Source organism: Thamnophis elegans, chromosome Z (genome assembly GCF_009769535.1).
Source record: "Thamnophis elegans isolate rThaEle1 chromosome Z, rThaEle1.pri, whole genome shotgun sequence".
In the NCBI taxonomy this organism is placed as follows: Eukaryota; Metazoa; Chordata; class Lepidosauria; order Squamata; family Colubridae; genus Thamnophis; species Thamnophis elegans.
In genome coordinates, this window is record NC_045558.1 from 34,801,529 (window position 1) to 34,820,236 (window position 18,708).

Below are 18,708 nucleotides of genomic sequence, written 5' to 3' on the forward strand. Positions count from 1 at the left end.
ATGTCTTCGAACTCCTTAAATATTGCTTCAGCGCTCTTGTCTTTCAAAGCATTGATACTGGTCACTTCTAGCCGCAGGGCTTCAAACCAGTCAAGCCCCAGGAGGCTCTGCAGGTTCCCGCTGATCACCATCACTGGGAGCTGGCCACTGTAGTCTTTGAATTGCACCTGGAAGGTGCCCTGGTCCACAGTGGGGACTCGGTTCCCCTGGCAATCGCAAAGGCATATGTTCAGTGGTGCGAAGATGCTGCTTCTTTAGACTAGGGATATTCCGCTTGAGCGTGGACCATGGCATGATGGTCAGTGATGACCCTGTGTTGATCTCCATCTTGCATGGAGAGATGAGCCCTCGATGAGGACTGTGACCTTCAGCTTTTTTGGCCACCTGGTGCGGACTTAGCTGATTGAGGTGTGGTAGGTGGCTCTGGTGTCACCCTCTGAGTACCGGGGTGGCTTCTGCCATTTCCCTTCATTGGGCCTCTGCTGGCGATTAGGTTGGCTATGTGGCTGCCAGGTCGTTGTGTGGTGCTTGCTTCTGCAAACCTTGGCGATGTGCCCCTTTCACTCGCAGCGCTGGCAGATAGTGTCACGGAAATGGCAAGACGATCTGGCATGGTCTCCTCCGCAATTTGCGCAAGGCAGGAAACACTGCGGCAGCTGTCATCTTCTTCGCCTTCAGAGCTCTCAGCCTCAGCAGCCTCGCGATGTATGCATGTGCTCTTCCATGTGTCTTGAGGAGTGCTTTGGTGCTGCAAGGCCTCTGTAGACTTGACAGCTGATTCTGATGCCCTGGCTTCATCCAAGGCAATTTGTAGAGTGAGTTTAGAGTCAGCAAATAACCTCCTCTGTAAATTAATGTCCTGCACACTGCATATGATGCGATCAAGAATCAGTTTGTCTAGGTCTCGGAACTCACAGTACGCTGCGGCCTTTCGTAGCGCTGCAATGTACTCATTGATCAATTCGCCCTCCTTTGGTGGTGAATATTAAATTCGTGCTGGCGGACGTGCTTAGATGGCTTGAGAGCATAGTGAGTCTTCAGCATCTGCTGGAGCATGGACCAAGCGACCGATTGTAGTGGCGTTGGTTCAGAGAGGTCTTTGGCAGTTTCAAACACTTCCCGCCCTCAGTAACTGAGGAACATGTTCTTCTTGTGGCTTTCAGAAAGGCCCATGAGATCGTTGGCTTCCAGGAAGCAGTCAAACCTTAGCATATACAAGTCCCAGTGCTCAGTGACTGGATCATATGGAGTTGGTGGGGCGTGCATGGCCATTTTGTGTTCTGAAGTCATTTTGAATTTGCCACTCAAAAATGGCCGCTCGAAGCCGCACTGAGCTCCGGGCTGGATTTATATGCTGAATTCCTATGCTCTTTTTGGCTCACCTAGTTGCCTTCCAATCCTATCTTTGTCGCTAGTGTTAGATTGGGTAATGGACAGGCACACACAGGCTAACCGTAACAACAGCTCTTTATTATAACACAACATGTATGAACAATCCAGCGAAGGTTGAGTCTGACAGCAGCCCTTTTATAGGGAGCTCTCAGACCCTTTGACAGAGGACCTTGGTGGAAACCATTATAATTGAAGCTAGTATCTAACAAAGGGAATGCAGTAGCACATAATCTTTCTTGATAAAGCTGTCATCTCCTTTCTTTTTAAGGTAGCTTTGGAAACTATCCAAAAGTGTCCTAGTTTTATCATGAGACTCTTTACAACTCTCCAGAAAAATGGGTTGGAAAAAAATGTGTAAGCTTCTTTTTTACACAGTTACTTTTTACGCAGTTACAGGTAGACTTCAATTTTCAACTACAATTTCTGTTGCTAGGCGAGATAGTTAAGAGAATTTTGCCCCAATATTTGACATTTCTTGCCACAGTTGTTACTGCAGCCAATAAGTTATTACATGGTTGTTAAATGAATCAATGGCTTCCCCATTGACTTAGCTTGTCAGAAGATCACAGAAGATGATCAGAGGATCCCAGGACACTGTAACCATCATAAATACATGCCAGTTGCCAAGTATTCAAATTTTGTTCAGATGACCGCAAGGATATTGCAATGGTTGTAAGTATGAAAAAAGCACATAACTCATTTTTAATGCTGTTGTAACTACAAAGGATCCCTAAACCAATTGTTGCAAGATGGGAACCACTGTATATTTTTCATAAAGTAGAACACAAGACAGAAAGAATTTCAAATGTCCTAAAGATAATTTATGTTTAAACTGACCTGCTATCTTGTTGTTAAGAGCAATATTTTTTTCTAAAACAAGGCTAAGGAACCCCTAGCCCTGTTTGGTCCAAGTGCTGTAAATTGTTAGATTATCACTCATAACATTCATTATCATTTGCAATGCTGCATAGGCTTTTGAGAACCAGAGTTCATCTTCTTTATGATTTTCCTTCTGGTCATTATCAAATCTAACACATAAACTTTACTGATATCTTTGTCCACATAAATATAATGTTTATGTTAGCAGGAATATAAGGGTCAGTGGATTTATTAGAGTCAGTTGTGCAACAGAAAGAATAAATTTGTGTGTGACAATAGTAAACTTAAAGTTGGGTAGCCTAAAATATGAAAATAGCAATAATACAAGAGAAATATTTTTCTTTTCTACAACTGGTCAGTTCACAGCCCTACTCAGAGCAATCTGCTGTTTTGATCAGTTAAGCAGGGAGAAACTAAGAAAGAAAGAAAATAGGAGAAGTCAGAAGTCATTTCCTAATTTTTTTTGGCCTTACCCCATCAGCAGATAACATGTGAAAGAAAGAATGAAGGCCACTGAAGAAATAAAATTCTCAGAAACCATAACAACAAAATCCCCATCTCTTGGGATTATATGTTGCAAGTTTCGCTCAGGCAGTTCCTGATAACCAATTCAACATATTTATACAAGTTTTAAATCTTCCACCAAGATCAAAGCTTTATATGTAGAAAACATTCATAAAGTTTATTTTAGCAAAATAATCTGGAGGGAAAAATCTCAAATTCAGTAAGGGTGGTCTGTTTCCAATCTGATTTTAAATATAATTCAGCAACAACATGCAGTCTCAGATAAAAAAAAAAGTTTATTTGCCCCAAAGAGCCAGAGGTGTCAAATTCACATCATCACGTCGTCATCATGTGATATATCAGGACTTCCCCCCCTTCACTAAACCAGGGGTGGAGGTGCCAGCATGTGACACATCCAGCTTGTGGGCCATGAGTTTGACTCCCCTGCTCTAAACCATTTTCCTTTCATTAGGTTGACTAATCAGCAGAATCATGCTTCTTATTCTCAAGTTGTGCCTTGACTTCATTTTCTCTTCTCTTTCTAATTTGCCACAGGTTTCTGGGCTCAACATCCTACCTAGCTTAGATTTTGGATCAGCTATTTATTTACGGCTGAGCTGAAACTGGTCAAGTTCTTCAGCTTCTTTACAGATCAACTTAGACTGATTCCTAATGCCTTTATTATATCAGCCAGGTATACACAAGTTGTTTTCAACTAGTAGCATTAAAATATATATATCTTGTATAGCTGGAGCAGATAGCCAATAATTAGAAAATTCAGAAATGCATTGGATGGAAATGCCACTTATAAGTATTCCTTAATTTATGACCACAAGTTGGTCTGAACTTCTGTCACTAAGCAATATATTTGTTAAGTAAATCATGCACAATCTTAAAGATTCCGCATCCATTTGCACTGTTCAGGTGACTCTGAGAGCACAGATAAACCTCCATGTGGCCTGAACAACATTCAGAGAGACTGCTAACCACCAGATGGCTGCAAGAAATATAAATCCTTCCATTCTCCACCATTCAATTCTAACTGAAGAAGTTTCTTGGATGAGAAGCAAAACGTCTTCAACAAAAACAAAGAAAACCGCCTTTGGCACAACTGTTACTTGAATGATTGAGAATCTCCATAGACGTATGATTTTAAAACCCTTTTTGCTGCAGTTATTAAATAAATCACACAATTGTTAAGAAAATCTGGTTTTCCTCATTGACTTTACTGGTCAGAAGGTTGTAAGTAGCAATTGTTTGTCCTCCGGATGCTACAATTACACATTGTCAAGCTCATGAATTTTGATCATATCACTATGAGAATACTGTAACAAACATAAGTGCAAGGACTAGTTATATATCACTTTTTTCAATGCCATTGTAAGTTTGAATGTTTGTTAAACAAATGGTAGTAAATTGAGAGCTAACTGTATTTTATAGCATAAAAGTAGTCCTAAACATATTTCTCCGAAAATAAGAGAGGGTCTTATTTTCTTTTGACAGCCTCCCCACCCCCCCGGAAATAAGCGCTTGACCTTATTTTTGAGGAGGTCTTATTATTTTTGAGGTGAGGAGGTGGTGAGCATGGTCACCTCATGGCTACTACTGTGTTGCAATATTTTTGAGAAGAGCTTATTTTTTGGGGGGAGGGCTTATTTTAGCGCATACGCTTGAAAGCCCAATTGGACTTATTATCTGAGGAGTTCTTATTTTTGGAGAAACAGTATATATCTACCCAATTTAACTTTTGTCCAAGTTGTTAAATAGCATCCTTTGCCTGGCCATTCAGAAGTTTCCAGAATTAAGGGAGTATAAATACATTAAAATGGTATCAAAACTATCATAACATTATCTTAAAGATAATGTGGAAATATCATATTCATGTTTTCAACATTATGTTACTGATGTAAGATTTAAAATAGGGAAATGTGTATAAATGTTAAAAATAATTGTTGAAGATACTGGATTTCCAAGATGAATTACAGCTACATGTTGTGAGTTTGTATTAAGATAAGTGCACATTTGTAAATTATATGATAAAATAAATTATGTAATATGTGATATGATATAATGTTCCATAAGGCACATAATAATCACATTATGCCTTACTGAAATATTTAAGAGGAACTGGAATGATATGGAATTAACATCCTAATACTGTGATTATAATACTGTAATCCCAGCAATACTATTTTTAATAATAATGTTGAAGTTTCTAAGACTACAAAGATGAGTAAATCAAGAAAATAGAAAATTGCAACTATCAGTATGAGCAATTATGGTTCATATATATATATATATATAAAATCACAAAAATGATAGTTTGTACAAAAACATGGTTTCTGCTTTGATCATAACATCAAAAACACCATCCAAAAGTCTAATATGAACTTTTTGTATAGTTATAATACATTTAGAAAAAGTCTCATTATAATACAGTGTTAGAAAAATGCCTTATCACTATTTCATAAAAGATTCTTGCCTCAAAGAAAGTAGACATTATTTGCCTAAGCCTTTACTTGAAGCATATCAATCTAGGAGGAATATAATAGTGCCTGAAGTATACTGCCTTAGCAGGAAATCGATAATAACTTACAAAAATAATAATGGTAATACTTTATTTATACAAAAAACAGCTATGGGGTTCATAGTTGCCATGAAATCACACAACAGTTTGAGAAAAAAACTCTAAGGTGTAGACAGAGAAAGATTTCAGTCAAAGACCAATAAAAGAATGGACAGTGTGAAGGTAATAATTTCCCCTGCTCTTCCCAAAAGAAGACAGTTTGGGGCAATTATCACAATGCACATCTCCACACAGAATAATTGGGAGAGGGGAGGGGAATGCCCTCTCACTTATTCTTCAAAGTAAAGGTTAACAACCTTGTTTGAGGAAATGTTTTTGTTATGATTAGTAGCAAAAAAAAATTATGTCCTATTTGTACTTGCTTACTTATCTCTTCTATCAGATTTCTATTTCAAAATTTGAAAGGTATATTTTCTTGATGTGTTTTCTTCTCAAATCACCCAAAGCATGTCTATTTTGCCTGAAGTTTTCTTACAGGTTAATTCTAGCAGTTCATTAGCTATTTGTCCAAAGCAGGGGCACCTCTCAGCTCAGTTTATTCAAGAAATTCATTGTCTTAGACAGGATCTCCTGAACAAGTTGTACTAGTTACGAGTAGATTTAATATATAATTGGATGATCATGATTTATGAAGACAGACATGACATTGAGTCTGCATACTTATCTTTTTCATTCTGTCTCTGTCCATCCAGTAAGATTCAAAAGGGTTGGCAAACTACAAGTCTTATCTATTTAATAATGTCATATTGTGAAATCAAAAGCCATGTGTTCTTTGTCCATGATCTTCACAGCTGTCTTCCTTGTTTTCAAGAATATCTTGATGATCTGACTCTTACCATGGTCATTTGCAAGGACTATTTCTATTCTTACCCTAAGTTGCTTATATTTGTTATTTTTAACCCTTGTTATCCTTCCCAAGATGTTTTTGAGTAGGCAGTCATAGAAATCAAAATTATAAAAAAAAATCAAAATGTACGTTCAAGAGGTATTTTATTAGCTTTGTATAATATCATCTCAAAGCACTATTTCAGTGTTTCCGCAGTCATTTCAGTGCGTGAATAACAAAAGGAAAAGAACAATCTTATTTTGAAAATGCAAGAAATGGATTTTTGTTTTGAACATGGTTGTTGCTCCTGCATATATTTTTCTTTTGATTCTTTAATTTTTCATATACAAATGTAACTTAACTGTACATATTCATAATAACATACATATATATAAAACTTAGGATAGTTTTATCATCCCCACCTTAGTTGCCTTGCTGTAATTTGCCTGTGAACCTATTTTCAAGTTTATGTTTTAATCGAAATATTAAATATCTCCTTCTGAAATCTTCCTTCTTACATTTTTTAGATACCTGGGTTTGATAATAGTTTTTCTTTTTAACTTTGTTCTTACCTATTTTACAATCTTTTGTATCTATGAAGGTGGTATTGCCTTAAAGCACCCCAGCACTAAAATGAAACAGAAATAAATTATAAATATGCTAATAAATATAAAAAACGAGGAATCAAATATTAATAAAATGGAGGAAATTTTTAATCTTAAATTTTCCATTTAGTTTATTTCTTCAAATGTTTTTCTTTCAATTGTTTCCCTCAGCTTTCTTCAATGGATGATGCTTCTCGACTCATTATTTGGTTTTTAATAGACCTTTTGCCTAAATTGATTATATTTTGTATGGATTATATGTTTCATTGAGTGAGTAATGAGGCTGGCATTCAACAAAGTAACACACCAGTTTCTGGTATTTTTGTTCACTTGTTTTTCAAAAATGCCCCTGTGCCTCACACAGACCTCATAATTGTTCTTTTATAATAAATTTAGCAGCTTGTTTGAAAATGTACTCTCCTGTCTGGGAGAAAAAAAACAAATACAAAATTCATTCTGAATGATTAGAGGGAGTAGAAGGAATACTCATACCTTTTCTTTTTCGACTGTTCCAACTGTGATTCATTTTAATAGTTTGGCATAGCAAGACTAGTGCTGAGATAAAGCCAAGAGAAGTCCAAGATGAATAGCCACTGTCTGACAGTTTAGTCCGTATTTTGAAACTGATTCATTTTCAGACTATTGTGGTAGCAGTCTAGTTCAAATAATAATCAAGAAGATGTGATCCATGCTGTTGGATATACATGAAATAAATTCATGAGATTTTTTAGTTTTCACAAATGCTGAAGCAAGTTGAAGGACAAACAAATCTAGGTATTCCCTAATGTAGGAAGAAATTAAAAAAAAGTCTTATCTCCAAATGGATAGGTCACATGCAGGGAAGCCAAGGTAATTATGTCATTATAGTACAGGATGGGAAAATGACCACATTCTAAAAAAACAACAACACCAAACTGTATTGAAAACAAAGTGCTTTTGAATGTACAGAAAATGTAAAACATATAAGACAGCAAACATAAAAACTGATCACAAATGAACACAATGTACTAGGTATGTTTGTAAATAATATACCGTATTTATCGGCGTATAACACGCAGTTTTAAAACTAAAATTGCAAGCTTAAACCCTGCCTGCGTGTTATACGCCGATACTCCGGGTGGCAGAAGCCCGGGACCCAGTCAAATTCGCTGCGCAAGGTGAAACGGCCGGCAGCAGCCCTGCTCTCCTGCTGCGGCTTCTGTTTCAATAGGGAAGAAAACTTCCTTTCGCTTCCCGGGCTTCTGCCGCCCGGCAGAAGCCCCGGGACCCAGTCAAATTCGGGAAGCGAAAGGAAGTTTTCTTCCCTACTGAAACAGAAGCCGCAGCAGGAGACCGAGGCCAGCGTCCGTTTCAGTCGCTTCCCTTCTCCGTCTTGATTGCTGGAAGCAGTAACAAACGGCGCGTCCGCTCCGCATCGCCCTGACAACCACCCCAGCCGGCGGCTGCCAGGCCTTGCTGGAGTCAATTGCAAAGCTGCGTTCAGCGCTTTGAGGACCTGAGGCATCTTGGGAAATGTAGTTCCCTATCAGAAAGAATGGAGTAGCTGCGAATTTGTAACAACATAATATAACTTGGTGCTTCGCAGGTTACGAAAATCTCGTTTGATTTGCACACTGTTTTTTAAAAGTTAGATAAAGAAATTATGCTGTGAAAGTGACTAGATAGCCCCCCTCCCCTTCCTGTGTGTGAGAAAGGGAAGGAGAGGAAGGAAGGAGGGAGGGGGGAGGAAAAGAAGAAGGGAGGGGGGGAGAAGATGGAAGGAGAAAAGATGGATGGAAGGAGAAAGAATGGAAGGAGAAGGAGGAAGATGGAAGAAGAAAGGAAGAAAAAGAAGAAGGGAGGGAGAAGGAAGGAGGTAGGAAGAAAAGGGGAAGAGAGGGAAAGAGCAGAAAGACAAAGAGGATGAAGTTGATAGGCAAGAGGAAGGGGGAAGGAAGGGAAAAAAGAGGGAGAGAGTGAAGATGAGGAAGAGGTTTTTGGTTTTCCAAAAAGCAGTGATTCTGATTAAGTTTTTTTGCTCAAAGAGGTGTTTTTTCATTTCATATTTGCCTTTTAAGAGGAGTTAATGTTATAATTCATGTTCTAATGTTATAAATTTTAATCCAACATTAAGTTCCGAGCTTCCAAGTCATTTATTTTTAATGAAAAAAAATTTTACTCAAATTTTTGTGTTAAAATGGGGGGTGCGTGTTATACGCCAGTGCGTGTTATACGCCGATAAATACGGTAATCCTCTCGATGCCATTCATTGCTGAATAAATATTTCTTTATCTGTTGACTTCCTCTCATTAAAACAGAAATTTTATTCCACAAAAGTCATTAATGCACGAGAAGTTTTAATCTTGCCAGTTCTTAATGATATGTGCTTATTCTGTCTTAACTGCAGCAATTTCAGATTTACCTCTGATCTCATAAACTTGGAGAGGGCACAGTTTCCAGAAATTCATCAGCTATAGTGATATGCTTTTAGGAAAACTGGTTACCTCAAACAATTTCCCAAAATAGGATGGGATGTCACTATCTCTTGAGAGTCTTGACCTTGAAGAGAAACCAAATTGTTCTTACCTGTGGCAATGATAACACTGGTTTACCTATTAGGAAATGGATATTTTGCAGCATAGGAACTGATTTATAAAAAGCGAATTCTTTTCATCCCCCCACTTATTTTTGAGAATTCTGAGAATACATGTTTTCAGAATTCTAAGGAGACTACAAGGCCTCTATATAGCTTAGAGAAGAAATCTGAATGAAAAGTCAGCAGTCTTCTTTATTGAATTCTGTACTTACTCATTAATGAATTTATCTACAATTTTTCATATGCTCCAGACAATAGCAAACAGGATGATGGAAGATGAGATACAGCACCATTTGGAGGACTTACAGGTCACCCAATTCTGCTTTACCTCATCAGGAAACATACTCACAATTGCCACAGAAGCCATTTTCTCAGGGGGAAAAAACAACTGAGTTGAAGCCATTTCACTTTCAGCTTAAATTATAGTACAAAAAAATAGACAGGAAACATTAAAATTCTGCTTGTGTAGAATTTTGTACTATTTAAATTGTGCCTGCCCTTCCCCCACCCTCCAGTCTATCACTAGTTTCACATGAATTTGGTAACAACCTGACTTTAAGTCTGCTATTGTAACATTTACCTTGGCCCTAAATTGGTCCATTCAGACTATGCAAACTTCATCTCAATTTTACCGTTTGTTCCAAAAAGTAATTTAAAACTGTTGGCAGATTCATTCTTCCTTTCTTCGTGACCTAATTCACGCTGCATCCTAATAGTACAAAAAATAAATGAATCACATTTCTATCTAATTATTTTATGTGCACTGAGCCATCATTTGCATTTTCCGTCTAGAAATGCACAAAGACATGCCTCAGAAAACACTTCATCTCTTTGCTCAATGTGGGAAAATGTTCCTCTCTTTCCCAAAATAGAAAATGAAAGAAAATCAAACAGGAAGGAATTTATTTTATTTACTATTCTCTTAATTTGTTCTTTGGGACAAATTCAAAATACTGTCACATCAAAAAAACCATAACACTGGGCACAATATCCACAAATAATTTCAATTACTAAGATTTATTTATTTATGTAGCTCCAACCATATTTCTGTTGGTTTTGTACAATCTTGAGAAGCCATTAAGCAAACTACAGATTTTCTAAATTGTCAAGACTGCAGATCATAAGTGTATTCTTTATTCTTTGAAATCTAGGATGAGATATGTTAGATTATTGCCCCATTATATTTAATTTCGGAACAGGTGATTCAGAATCCAGAATCTCTTAGAGATGAAATAACACTGATTCTTTGCACCTTTTTCTTAGAATGTTAGACAGAGACAGAACACTAGATAAATTTGTTTCTTGTTCTTTTGCTTTTCCTGCATTCACAATAAAAAGATTGAAAACTCTCAAGCTCTTCGCTTCAATTTGAGTTCTATGGGAAGAGTGGCCCCAAGCTTCTTTCCTTTTGGCCCACTATGAAAATAAAAACTTCAGAAGCTCAGACCTCCTGTTGGAACATTTACCTTATTTAATAAATATTGCTTGATCTTATAGATCTTAAACATGAGTCTACTGATATTCTGTGGAGGCTTGGTTCTAGTCCTGTCTTTGCACTGCTAAACTAGGGAATTTCAATCAGGATTATGATAATATTTTCCCTTGAGAATCCATCTTCCATTTTTCTCCCTCTATGTAGAGGAGGCTTCCATTTTTCTGTTTCATTTTAAAGTGCTACAGAATATTTATAGAGTGTCCAATATATTTTATTCCTGCAAGATATGAGAAGCCAAACGGGCTGAAAATCACTAGATTAAGGGTGCCAAACTGACAGTCTGTGAGCTGGATGCATCATGCAGAGACCACACTCATACCAGTTCCGCAAAGGCAAAATACATCATGATATTTCATGTAATGTCAGGTGACCCAAATGAGTTTGGCACCATGCACTACATCATTGTCTTTAAAGACCACTAGCAGAAACTGTGGGGGACGCAGTGGCTCAATGGCTAAGACAGTGATCCTGTTCAGTGGTTTGAATCCCTAGTGAGCTCCTGATACTTGTCCCAACTTCTGCCAACCTAGCAGTTTGAAAGCATGTAAAAATGCAAATAAAAAAATAGGAATTACCTTTGGTGGGAAGGTAACAGTTTTGCGTGTACCTTTGGCATTTAGTCATGCCGGCCACATGATCATGGAGATGTCTTCGGACAGCACTGGCTCTTCAGCTTTGAAACAGAGATGAGCACTGCCTCCTAGAGTCGGGAACAACTAGCGAGGGAAACTTTTACCTTTAGCAGAAACCAAGTTCATGAATACTCATATTCAAACAGTTGTATATACATGCTCCTAGTACAAAGTGAACAAGCAAAGTTTTTAGAATTTTTAATAATGCTAATATTTGACACAAATTTACTAAACCTCTCAAATATGAAGATTAGTAATAAAAATAATTTTAAATGAACATTTTATTAATGAAAACTAATAAAACTGTCATTTCAACTTACAAGCATTAAATAATATCAAAGCATGGAAATTAAGGTTCAACTTTCAATAGGATGGTCATGTTAGTCTATTAAAGAAACCATAATATGCACTTTTCTGTTAGTTTTTAAGCTGTCATATCGAGAAATGCTCAACTTTGACTTCTCAGAAATAGAACAAAACCATTCCCTTTTCAAAAGAACAATTACAGGTAGTCCTTGACTTACAATTGCCACTAAGACCAGAATTTGATAAGCAAGATAGTTGGTAAGTGAGTCACACCCAATTTTACAACTTTTTCCTATGGCTGTTAATTAAGCAAATCTGGCTTCCCCAATAACTTTCCTCACCGGGAAATGGTTGGGAAGGTCGCAAATGATGATGAGATGGCCCCAGGATACTGCAACCATCATAAATACATGCCACTTACCAAGAACTGAAATTTTGATTACACGATTATGGGGATGCTGTGATGGTTATATATATGAGGAATAATTGTAAGTCACTTTTTTTCAGTGTCACCGTAACTTTGAACAATCACTAAATAAATGCTGGTAAATCAAAAACTACCTATAGTTTAGTAGGTTATTATATTACCATTTTCCAACTTACATTTTTATAATGAAATACTATATTGAAGGGAAAATATTTCCACATTTTATTTGACAAAAGAATCAATACAGAATTAACATAATTTCCCTTCAGTATCAAACACAGGTTCATGTTAACTTTCTATTATTTGATATGCTTAATGATATTTCCTTCTCATTCTATTCTATAAATACAGAGGCCATTATTATCATGTTATTTATAATATTGCTTCAGATGTATCATTTGGAAAAGACTATATAGGGTTTTTCCCTCTGTAAGGACAAGTAATGTTTTCTCTTTAATTAACTCCCTACTGATGCTTTGTGCTTTAAGCATGATGCAACTAGATTGTCCAGCAGATGGCTAGCAAAACCCTAAAAAAAACATTGCAATTAATCATTCTTAAAATATGAGTCAATTTAATCTTATATCTTTATAGGAAAAATGCTTTGAACATTGTCCAAAGTACTAATCACCACAGATGTACTCAAAATAAAAATTATATTGTTTTGAACTTAGAACAAAATGATCTCTTCAAAACATTCTATCACAATATTCAAAGCTGGTGGCATTTTGTCCAGAAAGCTTGGAACAGTTTGAGTGCTCTGTATTCCACAGTGATTATACTTGAAGCATTATACTAGCCCAGATGTAAAACTACATATACAGTTGGAAAAGATCAAAAAAGCAAAATCTATTAGGATAGCTAGTCTGCATACAAACAAACAAACAAACAAACAACAAACAAACCAGCTGGTTCTGTTCAGCTGCAGAACTGGAATTTATTATATTACCACAATACAAAAGCCACTCATTCCCAAATTCTTCCATTTTATCAGACTCTGCTATTTATATACAAGTATTTTGTATCAGCAGAACATAAACCAATGGTCTATCTTATATGTTACTAGCAACCAAAATAACACATATTTTCAATTCAGAATTTCAATGGAATTCTGAGCAAATTATGAGTAAGAGACCAGAGCATGTATAAATGCATACACACCAAAAATTTTACAAACATCAAATTTTCTTTACATACAGATCAGTTTATACTCAAGAGTATAAATAGTAATAATAGTTCAATCATAAGTCTCTTACATTTTATTAGTGTGTTTAATATGTTAGCCATCCGACTTCAGTGGTCTCATTCCTCATTCTATCTTAATCTTTCACAATTTTTTGAATCAAATCACAAATACACCTGTTCTTCCTGCTCTCCAGTGCTCCATGCCCACACCAAATCATCCCACTTACCTTCAGTCTATACCAATAGTTTTAATAGTAAGATATAAGATAATAATCAAATCACCAGGGATCCATAAAGGACACCTTTAAATGGGCATATTTTGGTCTGAATTCAGAACTAAACACTATGTATTGTTCTATTATCAAAATCTGCTCTTGGTACACAGGTGTTTTGTTTCAAGAACAAACCATTCAAAATGGCTTATGTTTGAATCATTCTAGACGTCTCTGATTTATAATATAGCCCTTCATGCATCCTGACAAGTTTGTCCTTTCTGACTGAAAGTCCTTCTCTGCTATCACTACAGTGACATTTCCTGGATCATGGAGCAAAGTACATAAAGCTCTCTGTTACAACAGAAAGACATATTTTATTATTGTGTTAGCAATAGCCTAGCAGATATGAATTTAAAGGTTAGGAGCATATTTCCTAGGTTCCAGAAAGTAGTCTTTTAGATTTACAAAATAAGCATGCTAATATCACCATATTAGAATCTATTAACATTGTGACAATGATTATGCTATTTTAATTTATAGCGAGAGACTTTCTTTAGATCTTTCAGGTGATTTCATTGTTAAATTGACAAAATGAACCAATTATTAATCATACTGTGATTTCACCTTCAGAAAAATAGGGATGATTTCATTATGTTCCTTAACATAATTTGCAGATGTACACATAGGACACCAGGGGGGGGGGGGATACTAACCCAACACTACTATTTTTGAAAATAATTTAAGGGGTAGGTTCTTTTTTAAAAAAATTAAAAAGCATATGCACAGCCTTCAGAATTTGCTGAATTAGAACATATCTATCATCATGGCTGCTATGGAATGTATAGATTGCCTTGGGGAACTAATGGCTTAAAACTCAGAGAAAGAAAATTAGGAAGGTCTTCTCTAATTTAATCAGGACATTTGTACCCTTCAGACGTGCAAGGTCATGTTTACAATAATATAGAATCAACTCATCTTATTATGTTTCTTGTCTGGGATGGCTAGCAGTGGTCAATGGTAAGAGTTAAGCAACATTTGAAGGCTCACAAGTTTACTTCCAACGTTTAAAATACAAAATTGTATTTAATGAACACATGAAGAGATTAGTTGCCTAGCACTCCAGTGCTTTCATGTGAAGGTAATATAAGGTTCTAGGGATTAATAAAGACTGGAAATGATACAGAAAATAACATAGCTTGTGATGAAAAATTACATCATGATATTTTGATAATTGTTTTATTTTCAGGAATCTCTTTCTGGTAATGGAAACACATTGTAGAATAATTCTTTCTAATTGATTAAATGGTTACCTGTTTTGGCATCTCCATCAAGGAACTGAATGACTTCAGATCGGTTGCTCCAACATCTGTAGTTATGAAAACCTTTGAAAGGCTGGCCCACCTGAAAGCCATCACGGATCCGCTATTAGGCCCCTTGCAATTTACCTACTGAGCAAATAGATTGACAGATGATGCTGTTAATATGACTCTGCACTACATCCTACAACATCTTGAATCTCCAAAGACCTATGCAAGGATCTTCTTTATAAACTTCAGCTCAGCATTCCATACTATCATTCCAAATATTCTTTTAATTAAACTAAACCAGCTAGCTGTACCTAACCACCCTTGTAAATGAATTATAAATTCCCAAACAGACAGGAAGCATCAGGTGAATCTAGGCAAAATCACATCAGATACATGTACAATTAGCACAGGAGCTCCCGGGGGCTGTGTGCTCTCTCCACTTCTCTTTTTTCTATACATCAATGACTGCATCTCAAAAGATCCCTCCGTGAAAGCACTGAAGCTTACAGATGGTACAACAGTGATTGGTCTCATTTAAGACAACGATGAATCTGCATACAGACTGGACATTGAACAATTAACCTTGTGGTACAACTGGAACAATATTGAACTAGACACACTCAAACTGTAGAAATGATAGTAGACTCTAGGAGAAACCCTCCTATACTACCATGCTATACAATACAGTATCAACAGTAGAGACCTTCAAGTTTCTAGGTTCTATTATATCTCAAAACTTAAAATGGATACTTAACATCAAAAACATCATAAAAAAGGACAGAAAGTTCTGTGCTAGCATAGAAAGAATGTTCTCAGAAAGCTGCCTGAAGAACTGCTGATTCAATTCTACAGAGGAATTATTGAGTCTGTCATCTGCACTTCTATGACTGTCTGGTTTGGTTCTGCAACTAAACAAGATAGACGCAGACTTCAACAAATAATTAGAACTGCAGAAAAAATAATTGCTACCAATCTGCCTTCCATTGAGAACCTGTATACTGCATGAGTCAAAAAAAGGGCTGAGAAAATATCTACAGACCTCTCACATCCTGGACATAAATTGTTTCAACTTCTATCCTCAAAATGACACTATAGGGTACTGCACACCAGAGCAACAAGACACAAGGACAGTTTTTTCCTGAATGCCATCACTCTGCTAAACAACTAATCCCCACAACACTGTCAAACTATTTACTAAGACTGTATTATTATTATTATTATTATTATTATTATTATTATTATTATTATTATTATTATTATTATTATACAATTGTATCACAGCGGCCAGTTGTTTCGCCGGATTTGGCATTGGTTACTAGTCGGGCCCCACCCAGGGGCCTAGGACGTCGTAACGTATTTTCGTAATATGCGTGCAGATCCAAGCAGTGCGGCTTTTTGCATTTGACTGATGGTGATTTTGTCAATTTTTAACTGTTTTAAATGTAATTCCAGTGCTTTTGGAATAGCACCCAGTGTGCCAATTACCACTGGAATTATCACTGCTGGTTTGTGCCATAGTCGTTGAATTTCGATTTTTAAGTCCTGGTATCTTGCGATTTTTTCATGTTCCTTCTCGGCGACCCTGCTATCACCTGGTATTGCGATGTCTATGATTGTGACCTTATTTTTCTCAACCAGTGTGATGTCTGGTGTATTATGCGCCAATATTTTGTCCGTTTGTATACGGAAATCCCACAAGATCTTGACCATCTGATTTTCTGTGACTTTTTCAGGCTGATGTTCCCACCAGTTTGTTGCTGTTTTAATATTATAATTTTTGCACAAATTCCAATGGATCATTTGTGCTACTGAATTGTGCCGCAATTTATAATCAGTCTGCGTGATTTTTTTAGAGCAGCTGAGTATGTGATCAACAGTTTCATCAGCTTCTTTGCAAAGTCTGCATTTGGCATCATCAGAGGATTTTTCGATTTTGGCCTTAATGGCATTTGTGTGGATAGCTTGTTCTTGCGCAGCCAGGATTAGTGACTCTGTTTCTTTCTTTAATGTACCTGTTGTTAACCATAACCAAGTTTGTTCACTGTCCACTTTATCTTTTATTTTTTCCAGAAATTGGCCATGCAGTGCTTTGTTCTGCCAACTCTCCATTCTTGATTTTATCACATCTTTTCTGTATTCTTGTTTCGTCTGTTGGGCCTTCAGTAGATTTTTGTTCTTTACTTCGATTAATAGATGTTCTTTACATTCTTTTAAATAATCAGCCAGTCCATGTTTTTCTTCTTCAACTGTTTGCTTCACTTGTAATAATCCTCTGCCACCTGATTTTCGGGGCAGATATAGTCTATCAGTATCACCATGTGGATGTAAACTGTAGTGCATTGTCATTAGTTTCCTGGTTTTTCGGTCCAAAAGGTCCAAATCAGCTTGTGTCCAGTTAACTATACCAGCTGTGTATCTTATAACTGGTATTTCCCAGGTATTTATGGCCTTGATTGTATTTCCACCATTCAATTTAGATTTTAAAATTTTCCTAACTCTGTTGGTGTACTCTCGCCTGACAATAGTTTTTACTTCTCCATGCTTGATGTTATCCAACTGCAGAATGCCTAAGTATTTGAAGGCTTCATTTTCTTTGCATTTAATTAATTGGCCATTGGGCATTTCAATTCCCTCACATGCAGTGATTTTGCCCCTTTTTATGGATACAGTGGCGCATTTTTCCATGCCAAACTGCATTGAAATATCGGTGCTGAATACTCGGACTGTGTTTGTCAATGATTGGATTTCTATTTCTGACTTTCCATAGAGTTTCAAATCATCCATATATAGTAAATGTGAAATTTTTTCAGCTTCTTTGGCTGTTTGGTAGCCTAATTTCATTTTTTTAAGATTACTGATAGTGGGATCATTACGATGATGAAGAGAAGAGGTGAAAGTGAATCACCCTGGAAAATTCCTCGCTTGATATTAACCATTCCATAGATCTCATTCCCTACTGCCAACTCAGTTCTCCATTGTTTCATCGCCTTTTCAGTAAAGGATGTAATATTTTTGCTAATGCCAGTTGTTTCTAAGCATTTTATGATCCAACTATGTGGCAGTGAGTCAAATGCCTTTTTGTAATCAATCCAGACCATATTCAAGTTCGTTTTTCTGTTCTTACAATTTTCTAATATCATTTTATCAATTAGAAGCTGATCTTTTGTGCCCCTGCTCCTTCTTTTGTTGCCTTTTTGCTCTACTGGCAAGATGTTGTTTGTTTCCAAATAATCCATCATGTTATCTGCAATAATGCCTGTGAGTAATTTGAAGGTTGTTGGCAAGCATGTTATTGGTCTGTAGTTTTCAGGTGTTGTTCCTTTAGTTGCATCTTTCTGAATCAAGTATGTTTTTCCAGTTGTCAACCATTCATCAATTTGGCCCTTTTGTAAAATTTCATTCAGTTGCCTGGCCAATATTGCATGTAAACTGGTCAGATATTTGAGCCAGAAACCATGTAATTGGTCCTTTCCAGGTGATGTCCAATTCTTTACCTTTTTAACTCGATTTTTGACCATCTCAGTTGTTATTTCTAATACTTGCATTTGTTTGTTGCCAATGCTTTTCTCAAAGTCATGTATCCACTTTGCTTCCTTGTTGTAGTCCTTTGCATTTTCCCACAATTCTTTCCAGAATTCAACTGTGGCCTGTTTTTCTGGTTTTTCACTTTTGGTGTCACCATTTACATTAAGACTTTGATAAAAACGCCGTTGGTCTGATCGAAATTGCTGATTTTGTTTATATTGGATGATTCGTGCCTCATATCTTTCAAT

General features: G+C 36.5%; 1 long non-coding RNA gene across 1 annotated transcript; it reads left to right on the forward strand.

Annotated features, from left to right (window-relative positions):
* Positions 1 to 1,978: 1,978 nt before the first annotated feature.
* On the forward strand, positions 1,979 to 3,949 carry LOC116520386. The gene is made up of 3 exons (XR_004256777.1): positions 1,979 to 2,064; positions 3,331 to 3,469; positions 3,700 to 3,949. It is a non-coding gene; the product is annotated as an uncharacterized LOC116520386 (long non-coding RNA).
* Positions 3,950 to 18,708: the final 14,759 nt, after the last annotated feature.